The 10,421-nt window shown below is 40.8% G+C and overlaps 1 long non-coding RNA gene across 1 annotated transcript; it reads right to left on the bottom strand.

Annotated features, from left to right (window-relative positions):
* Window positions 1-3,051: 3,051 nt before the first annotated feature.
* On the bottom strand, window positions 3,052-10,190 carry LOC111748622 (uncharacterized). The gene is made up of 3 exons (XR_002784282.2): window positions 5,967-10,190; window positions 5,490-5,533; window positions 3,052-4,942 (listed from the first exon to the last, which is right to left on the bottom strand). It is a non-coding gene; the product is annotated as an uncharacterized LOC111748622 (long non-coding RNA).
* Window positions 10,191-10,421: the final 231 nt, after the last annotated feature.

Genomic DNA, 10,421 nt, shown 5'->3' with positions numbered 1-10,421 from the left:
CTAAGCTTGTGTTTATCTGTAAATATCTTAATTTCGCCTTCATATTTCAGAGAGAGTTTTGCTGGATATATGATCCTTGGCTGGCAGTTTTTCTCCTTCAGTGCTCTGTATATGTCATCCCATTGCCTTCTTGCCTGCATGGTTTCTGCTGAGTAGTCTGAACTTATTGATTCTCCCTTGAAGGAGACCTTTCTTTTATCCCTGGCTGCTTTTACAATTTTCTCTTTATCTTTGGTTTTGGCAAGTTTGATGATAATATGTCTTGGTGTTTTTCTTTTTGGATCAATCTTAAATGGGGTTCGATGAGCATCTTGGATAGATATCCTTTCGTCTTTAATGATGTCAGGGAAGTTTTCTGTCAGCAGATCTTCAACTGTTTTCTCTGTGTTTTCTGTCCTCCCTCCCTGTTCTGGGACTCCAATCACACGCAAGTTATCCTTCTTGATAGAGTCCCACATGATTCTTAGGGTTTCTTCATTTTTTTTAATTCTTTTATCTGATTTTTTTTCAGCTATGTTGGTGTTAATTCCCTAGTCCTCCAGATGTCCCAGTCTGCATTCTAATTGCTCGAGTCTGCTCCTCTGACTTCCTTTTGCGTTGTCTAATTCTGTAATTTTATTGTTAATCTTTTGGATTTCTACGTGCTGTCTATGGATTCTTGCAACTTATTAATTTTTCCACTATGTTCTTGAATAATCTTTTTGAGTTCTTCAACAGTTTTATCAGTGTGTTCCTTGGCTTTTTCTGCAGTTTGCCTTATTTCATTTCTGATGTCTTTAAGCATTCTGTAAATTAGTTTTTTATATTCTGTATCTGCTAATTCCAGGATTGTATCTTCATTTGGGAAAGATTTTGTTTCTTTTGTTTGGGGGGTTGTAGAAGCTGTCATGGTCTGCTTCTTTATGTGGTTTGATATTGACTGCTGTCTCCGAGCCATCACTAAGATATAGTAGTGGTTTATTCTATAATTGCTCACTGAGTCTTATCTTGTTTTCTTTCAATATACATGGATGGGCTACTAGATTGTGCTGTCTTGTTTGTTGTAGCCCTTGAATTACTGATGACCTATTATCAGCTGGTTTGGGCTGTTGCCAGTTATATATGCCTGAGTCTATTCACTATTCTTGAGTCGAATCTGATTGTGGGTCATCAAGTGTGTGCTGCACCCTAACACCTATCCACCTCGAGAAGTAGTGGTGATAGTTGTGTGCACCAGATTCTATTAGCAGCTGGGGTTCACCCTTCAGGGGGGGGCAGGATGCTGATAGGGTTCCCCCAAGTGTCAGTGAGGTAGGTGTGTCTCTATTCCTACAGCACCTTGGTGGGAGGGCACTGCAGCTGTACCTTAGGCCCCCAATGCAAGTACCTCTACTGACTGGTAGATGTCACCCTCCTTAGACCCCTAAGGCAAGAGGCTAGGTGTTCTGGGGGGAGCTTCAGCCCTCAGTTCCCTGTTGTGAGTCAGTTAGGGCTCTGTTGAATAAGCAGAGATATCAGACCTGGGAAACTTGTTTTTCCAGAAAATCCGCTAAAAAAAAAAATGCAGTCAGATCTCTATCAGAACTGCCTTTGGATTATAACCACCACCTTGTTCCCTGTAAGGATGAAAGTCTGAGATTTGGATCATACATGCTTAGCTGTAGCTGGTTCTGTGTTTTTAGTCCAATTAGGGATGGATTTTTGGTCCCTGGGTTTTTTGTGGTTCCTTCTCTCAGGCCCGAAGAATGGGTTAGGAAAAGACCAAAAAAAAAGGGGGGGGTGGTGGAAGCAAAGCAGCCGTGGAGCCAGAGCCGTTCTCCCTCTGGCTCAGGAAATTCCAATGTTAATGAAGCCACCTGGGAAGGGTGGGGGAGGGTTCAGAAAAATAGGAGAGTAGCACCTCAGTATATAGCCAAAGTTGCTTATCTTCCTTGGAATGACTGTTTTATCTGAGATTCCCGAGGGGTGTGTTGCCTATGTGTGCTGGCTGTGTAGAGATTGCCCCCAAGGGTCTGGCCCGCTGAAGCCATGGTCAGATCCTCTGCTGCCAGTCCAAAGCCCAGCATCAAGGTTCCCCTGCTGGGACGCTGCACTCCCGGCTCCAAAATCAGTCGCTGCCTCCTGGGGACTTCTCTTCCTGCCAGCCGCGTCGCTGCGCCACCTCCGCGGACTGGCTGGGTCCCCTCCCTGGGTTAGTTCAGGGGAGTAGGGCTGCGCCCCGTGTTTGTGCCGTGACAGCGCTCAGTCAAATGCCCAGCACCAAGGTTCCCTGGCTGGGACGCTGCACTCCCAGCTCCAAAACCAGTCACTGCCTCCCAGGGACTTCTCCCACCAGCTGCGTCACCACGCTGCCCACACAGACCAGCTGGGCCCCCTCCCGGGGTGATTTCAGGGGGGTAGGGCTGTGCCCCTTGTTTGCTCTGTCACAAGATTCTGAGTTCAGCTCCCCTGGGCCCAGACCTAAGCCCGGCACCAAGGTTACCTGACTGGGACGCTGGCTCCAGGCTCCGAAAACAGTCGCTGCTTCCCCGTATTTGTTCGTTCTCCATCCCTAAATCTGTGTTTGTTGTTCAGGGTTTGTAGATTGTTATGTATGTGATCGATTCACTTATTTTTCCGAGTCTTTGTTGCAAGAGGGATCCGAGGTAGCGTCTACCTAGTCCGCCATCTTGGCCCCGCCTCCTAATTGTGTTGTCTTTTTGCAGTTGAGTTTTTGCAGTATCATGTAGACTTTAGAGATCAGGTGCTGATCAGAAATGTCATAGCTGAAAACTTTTTCCCAGTCTGTAGGTAGTCTTTTTACTCTTTTGGTGAAGTCTTTGGATGAGCATATGTGTTTGATTATTAGGAGCTCCCAGTTATCTAGTTTTTCTTCTACATTCTTTGTAATGTTTTCTATAATGTTTATGCCATGTATTAGGGCTCCTAATGTTGTCCCTATTTTTTCTTCCATGATCTTTATCGTTTTAGATTTTATATTTAGGTCTTTGATCCATTTTGAGTTAGTTTTTGTGCATGGAGTGAGATATGGGTCTTGTTTCCTTTTTTTTTTTTTTTGCAGATGGATATCCAATTACGCCAGCACCGTTTGTTAAAAAGACTGTCTTTGCCCCATTTCACTGTTTTGGGGCCTTTGTCAAATATCAACTGCTCATATGTGGATGGATTTATGTCTGGATTCTCAATTCTGTTCCATTGGTCCATGTATCTGTTGTTGTACCAGTACCAGGCTGTTTTGACTACTGTGGCGGTATAATAGGTTCTAAAATCAGGTAAAGTAAGGCCTCCTACTCTGTTCTTCTTTTTCAGTAATGCCTTATGTATCCAGGCCTCTTTCCTTTCCATATGAAATTGGTGATTTGTTTCTCCATCTCATTGAAGAATGTCGTTGGGATTTGGATCAGAATTGCATTAAATGTAGAGATCGCTTTTGGTAGAATAAACATTTTTATAATATTATATCTTCCTATCCACGAGCAAGCTACATGCATTGTTGGACTGAACACATTGTCAACAGTCCACCTTCACAGTTTCCTATTGCTGACTACAGAAAGAGAACTTCTTACTATCTGAAGCAAAAATAAATTCTGGAAAGATTTGTTTAAAACAAAATAAAACTAAGAAAATCTTCTTATTAGAAAATAATAGTTAACTATCAAGGTGTTTGAGCATTTGTGTCTGCATGTAGCTATTGGGTGAAAAGTGGTGCATTTTATTTATGTACATTTCAAGCACATATTCTCAATATTATGAAAAAAAATCAATCTGTGGCCATGATTCAATAGTGTACACATTCATTAGACTAACTGAACATACAGGTCAACATAGTCATTTCAATATAGACATTGGGTAACTTCCTCAGAATTTGCTTTCCAAGAATAAATATTTGAGCCTGATTTCTGCCATTGACCAAGTTGGCCAGGAAGAGAAATAATAACTTTCTGAAATGTATCACATACCATGAGATATAATATCAGAGCAGGAGATGAATAAATAATATTTATTTTGACAAACATGTTTATGTGTATAATTGTGTCTATCTTCTGAAAATAATGCAAGCATGTTAAAAATTAATGAAGTTTATAAATTTTTAAATTTAATTGAATTTTTAAATTAAACAAGTTTTATGAAATCGAAATTCAGTTATGACTATATAAACAAAAAAATGATAATTCTTTTAAAATTAACGTCAATTCCATGATGTTAATTCCTTGACTATATCATTAGCATTTCTGCCCCCATGGATAAATCAGAAAACAATAAAAAACTCCTCCTGAGATTGGGAATCTCAGATAATTTTCCATGCACATTATGAGATTCAGAAAAAAATCTAAAGTATCTTTCCTAACTCCACAATCACTGAATAAAATTCAATATTTCAATTCATTTTTAATTTAATCTCCACTTTTTCCTTTTTTATTTCTGCTAATCAAAATATCTGAAATCACAAATCAAGAAATAGCTTCATGTGCACGCCTTATAATAGAGAATAGCTTTTATCTTTCTTTCATAACGTAGACAGAAAAGAGAATGTCTCTGCAGAGATTTGCAATATTTATTTAACCTCAGGTTTCTGGCAGAAAGTCGGAATCATCAGCCCATATAGATCTAAGCTTCCTTTCTTCTACCTCTGAAAAATTGTTTTACCAAATAACATACATTATTTTCCAAGAGATATTAAAGATTTGCATTACTGTGCTCCAGTGAGAGGTCCCTTGGCGTTCTTTTTCTCCACCAGTGTAAAGCCCACTGTGAAGAAAGCAGATTCTGGTTCAGCATTTGCTGTCCAGGTTTCAGTGCTCTCATGTGTTCCCTGTAATGCCACCATGAGCTACGCTTTTTCCTGAGGTGGTTGAGGTACAGATTTTTGACAGGACTTCTTGAACTTGAGACTTCAGGTAAGGGGCTGAAGCCTGTGACAAAGTCGCACTGCTTGTTCTGACTTTAAATTAATCTGCAAATTCTAGAGAAATAATACAAAAAGAAATCAGATAATTCTAAGGCACTTCTGGGTGAACTCAACACTCCAGCCTTTTGGTTACTGAGTACATTAACTATTTTGACGGCCCAGGGACTCCAATTAAGAAAGAATAAGAAGTGAATGCTTATTCCCAACATTGAGTGGAAATACAGATCGTCAGGAAAGATTATCTAACCCACTCAGGACTGCATCCAATTGACTTCATTAAAGTGCAATAGAAAAAGCCAGTTGATGAAACAGTTGGAGAATTAGACAATATCCTGACATTTCACAAGAACAAATTTAATAAATGCAAAATGTCCTCAATATGAAGGAAAGCTATAGGACAGGGAAATGAGAAAGAATATTTTTAATTTTTTTTCTCTGAGGAGTGAATGTATCACAAATAACAAAATTTACTGTTAAATGATGTGTAATTCCAAAACTGGAATTTTAACATATACTGACTCTATAAAATAATCATACCATTAATAGTGCACATACTGATTTGGAAATAAATGTGTTTTGAGTAAATATGTAAATAAGGTACCTCTAATAGTTCTCTCTGACCTCCCAGCTCTGACACCTTCTTGTCTGTGAAAGAGAAGATATTCAGTCTTCAAAGCTCTAAACAGTACATTGAGGATTATAAGAAATTTATATTTTTATTTCATTCCTTTGCCTTGATGGCCACCATTGGTGATTCAAGTCCTTCAGTGCCTATGATGATTAGTTTCCTGGTATCTGAGATGTCACTATTTAAACCCTGGGTCCTGGAACAATTGTGTGCTCTGATGATTTTTCTGGGTTGGTTTATGATCATTAAATTATAAGAGCTTCCTTGAATTAAAATTGCATACCACCAGTAATTAATAAAACAGATAAGCACAAATAGACTGCCTCAGGATGCACGTTTAAATGCAGTTATCTTCTCATCACTGAACAATGAAACAATTGTAATTAACTGAACTAAGATGAAACATTTCAGCTTATAAATAGCTGCATTGAGCATAAGAATAAAATATACCTAATGAGTTCTGATTCTCCAGGTGACAGGATCCCTAGGGACTTGTAGAAAATGAGCTCTACCATCAACCATAGCTCAACCAAGCCAGCTCTGTAATGAGATCCCAAGAGTCCTCTTTACAATTTAGAAAGAATTGGGTACTTTGAAAATTTCTCTAAAGCTACTTTTCTAGATTGCAACAACAAACATTGAGCACTTTATCTAGGAATATATACACTGTTCACACTCATTCAGGGAAACTCTGTAAACAAATGAAACAGGTCTTCAATTTTCTACAAAACATTAATGAACCAACCAAAGGACCACCATCAGTAAATCAAGCCTTGGTGCTTCCATCATTTGTCTCTCCCCCTCCAGAACAAAACATAGCCATAAGAGCAAATGAAGCAATTAATTATTCAGGGAATTATTCAGGGAGAATCACCACCCCTGCAACCTTCAAGTCCTTTATGGTGGCACCAATCTCTGCAAATTCCTCCAGCAATGCGGTATTGCTTTTGACTTACTATTTTCCTAGGTAGGGGAAGTTCTAAGGCCTTCCACTTGGCTTTTCGTACCCTAATAGTCCTTACTCCATTTGTCAGGGATTCAATGTGGTGGTTCTGCCAGTTGCTGGGTATATCTATTCCAATTATGCATCCTGGAACTGGGGAAATCACTACAAAATGGGTTCAGGGACACAATGGACCTACTGTGAGACAGACATGAGCTAAGACTGCATTAATTATCTGAACTCCATATGCCCCCTCTGACTGGTGATCCACAGTGACTTTTTGGGTCCCCTGGGGTTAGTGCCTGTTCACAGCCAGTATCCAGTAGTCTCTGAAAAGTATGATTATTTCCTTTCCCAGAAGAACTGTCACTTTCGTAAAAGGCCTCAGGTTCCTTTGGGGAAGGCTGTTAGAAAGAATAACAGTATAAGTTTTGGGCTGTGAATTGGAGTCCTTCCTCGAGGGGACTAAGCCTCCCCTTTATTCAAGGGATTGTGATTCTTTAAACTCGCTCAAGCCTTGGAATTGACTAAGAAGCCATGGCTCTCTATTCTGCGTATTCCATTTAGACTGCTGTTCACTTGACCTAGAATTCTTCCACTTGTACAGATTAGGTGAATATTTAGTATATTTCCTATCTATGTCACTCCTATGGACAGCATGACTAAGTAGAAAATGCCATAAGTCCATAGGAGTCAGACTCTTCTGTTTACTGTGTTGATTCTGCTGTCCATTACGGTAACCACGCCCACCTTGTCTTTGTCCAGTGAGAGCTGTCACTTGACCCCTATCACTGCAGGGTCCAATCAACCCAATTGGAGTTAAGTGTCTTAATTCACATAGGGCAGTTGCCACTGTCAAATATAACTTACATAAAATAGCAATCACAGCAGTCTTCAAGGATGCTAGACCTCCCTTCACAAATTTGTCCCTCAACATTGTGGTAAAAGGTGTGTCCTCTGGGCACTTCATGTGTGGACCTGTGAATCTAACCTGATAAATCCACTCTAGCATACCAATTTCCCTAAGCTTTTGGATGCCTTCTTCTACAGTATACCAAAGCATGTCTTGTACTTCACCTTGATTTAGTGTAGGCTGCCGTGAGTCGGAATCGACTCGACGGCAGTAGGTTCAGTGGGTTGGCCATGCAATCAATGCTTCAGTGACTCAACCAGATAAACTGTTAGATCCTTTCCTAACTTCTTGAGCTGAAACTTTGAATTAAGAATCTGTTTAGTGGACCCATATCAATAAACTCAGACTGATCCATGTTTATGTTCCTTGCACCATTATCCCATAACCTTAATAGGCATTCCCACACATATTCCCCAGGTTTCTATTTGTATATATTAGAAAAGTCAAGCAGTTCTTTGGAGTGTAGCATACCTCCTCCTGAGTCACACATTGTACTTCACCTTTTGGGATTGATTGGGACTTAAGTCTACTTGTAGGTCTGGAAGCCAAAATTCCTGATGGGGAAGTGTTTGGAGGACATTCAACATTGTCTTGAAAAGCATCTCCTTCAGGCGGTGCCCCAGGCAATGACTCAGACAAGGGCCCTTTAGACACACCTTGGTTAATCTCATTAAATAGAGGTGGAAGGCTTAATGGTTTTACTCAGGAGGGTGATGTAGCAGACAAACATAGAATAATCTCTTCATATGGGAGTGAAAGGACTGGTTCTGTTGGCGGGAAAGACTCAACGAAACTTAGGGACTGAGTGTCTCCAGCTACTTGATTATCTGCCCATATGTCCCCAACCCAAGTTTAAGGATTCCAGTTCTTACCAGTCAATGCCCTCCCTTTAACTTCAGATACCTCTTGAGGTTGGTAATTCAACCACTCTTATGATAAGACTGTGGGTATGGTTTTCTACAATATTAACTCTGTTACTACAAGAAATACGGCTTTCTTTCAGGGCATGAGTGGAAACTTTGAGGTCATTTATGAGTCACTTGAGCTTTGACTCTGAAGCCCTGAGCTCATCTCTTTCTTTCACCAGTTTGTCTAGGGAAAGTACAAAGAACCAACCAGCTTCCTTATACTTCTCATTCTGACAAAATTCTAGAACGGTATCACACATGCAATCACCCAGAGCCTCACCTTTCATCAATACCTCGTCTATTGGTGGTGATATTTTGCGTATTTATATTGCCACCTTACACCATGGATTAGCAGTGCCCTTGTTACTACTGGAAGCAGAGTCATCAACATCTTTTATACTATCCAGACTTGAGAAGTAATGTACAAAACTCATCCTTACATTTTCATTCCTCTAGAACCACTCTTGGTACCAAATGTCTTAGGCTGGGTTTCTAGAGAAGTAAAACCAGTACAGCATGTAAATGTATATATAGAGAGGCAGAGATATCAAGGAAATGGCTCATGTGGTTATAGAAGCTGAACGTCCTAAGTCCATGGGTCAGAATAGAGGCTTCTCCTAATTCTCATAGCTACAGGGGTGGCGGAAACCCTGGTGGCATAGTGGTTAAGTTCTATGGCTGCTAACCAAAAGGTCGGTAGTTTGAATCTGCCAGGCACTCCTTGGAAACTATGTGGGGCGGTTCTACTCTGCCCTATCGGATCATTATGAGTCAGAATCAACTCGATGGCAGTGGGTTTGGTTTGGGCAGGGGTGGCAAATCCAAGATTGGCAGGTCAGAGACCAGGGCTCTTGCTCACAGGCTGCAAAGATCAATGAATCCCAAGATCAGCAAGCAAGACTGCAGGTAAGCTGCTAGCTCAAACCAGAAGAATTGGAGATCAGACAAATTGAAGCCAGCTATAGGATCCACAGTGAGCAAAAGCCCTCTAGTCTTGCCAGAATGTCCACTTAAAATTGATGCAGGCCACACACTCAAGGAAACTCCTTTTCAACTGACTGGCTACTCACAGCAGATCCCATCACAGAGGTGATCATATTATATCACATCTCATCACGGAAGTGATCAAAACATCATAGGACTGACAAAACACTGAGAACCATGGCCCAGGCAAGTTGAAACACAACCTTAACTATCACAATATCTTTCTGGTATTCTCTGCTTTCAGCCAGTGTCATGGATTGAATTATGTCCCCCAGAAATGTGTGTGTGAACTTGGTTAGGCCATGTGCTGTTGTCCTCCATTCTGTGATTGTAATATTATATTGAGAGGATTCGGGTGGGATTGTAACACGACTCTTAGATCATCTCCCTGATCCAAGATAAAGGGAGTTTCCCTGGGATGTGGCCTGCACCACCTTTTATCTCTCAAGAGATAAAAGGAAAGGGAAAGAAGCAGAGAGTTGGGGACCTCATACCAACTACCAAGAAAGAAGCACAGGGAGCAGATGGCATCCTTTGCACCTGGGGTCCCTGCAACTGAGAAGCTCCTTAACCGTGGGAAGATTGAGGACAAGGACCTTCCTCCAGATCCAACAGAGAGAGAAAGCCTTCCCCTGGAGCTGACACCCTGAATTTGGACTTGTAACCCATTAGGCTGTGAGGGAACAAATTTCTCTTTGTTAACTCCATCCACTTGTGGTATCTCTGTTATGGAACCACTAGATAACTAAGAGAGCCAGTATTCCTCCATCTGACATCAACAATAATATTCCTCATTCCATGACCTCTTCTGAATCTAGCTTGAATTTCTGGCAGTTCCCTGTCAATGTACTGCTGCAACCGCTTTTGAATGATCTTCAGCAAATTTTACTTGAGTGTGATTTTAATAATATTGTTCAATACTTTCCATATTCGGTTGGATCACCTTTCTTTGGAATAGGCGTAAATATGGATTTCTTCTGGTTTTTGGCCAGGTAGCTGTGTTCCAAATTTCTTGGTATAGATGAACGAAAACTTCCAGCACGACATGTGTTTGTTGTAACATCTCAATTGGTATTCCATCAATTTCTGAAGGCTTGTTTTTGCCAATGTCTTCAGTGCGGCTTGGACTTCTTCCTTCAGTACCGTCTGTTCCTGAT

This window comes from Loxodonta africana, chromosome 1 (genome assembly GCF_030014295.1).
Source record: "Loxodonta africana isolate mLoxAfr1 chromosome 1, mLoxAfr1.hap2, whole genome shotgun sequence".
Lineage (NCBI taxonomy): Eukaryota > Metazoa > Chordata > Mammalia > Proboscidea > Elephantidae > Loxodonta > Loxodonta africana.
Note: the sequence above shows the minus strand (reverse complement) of the source record. Positions and strands in the feature narration are given on the sequence as shown.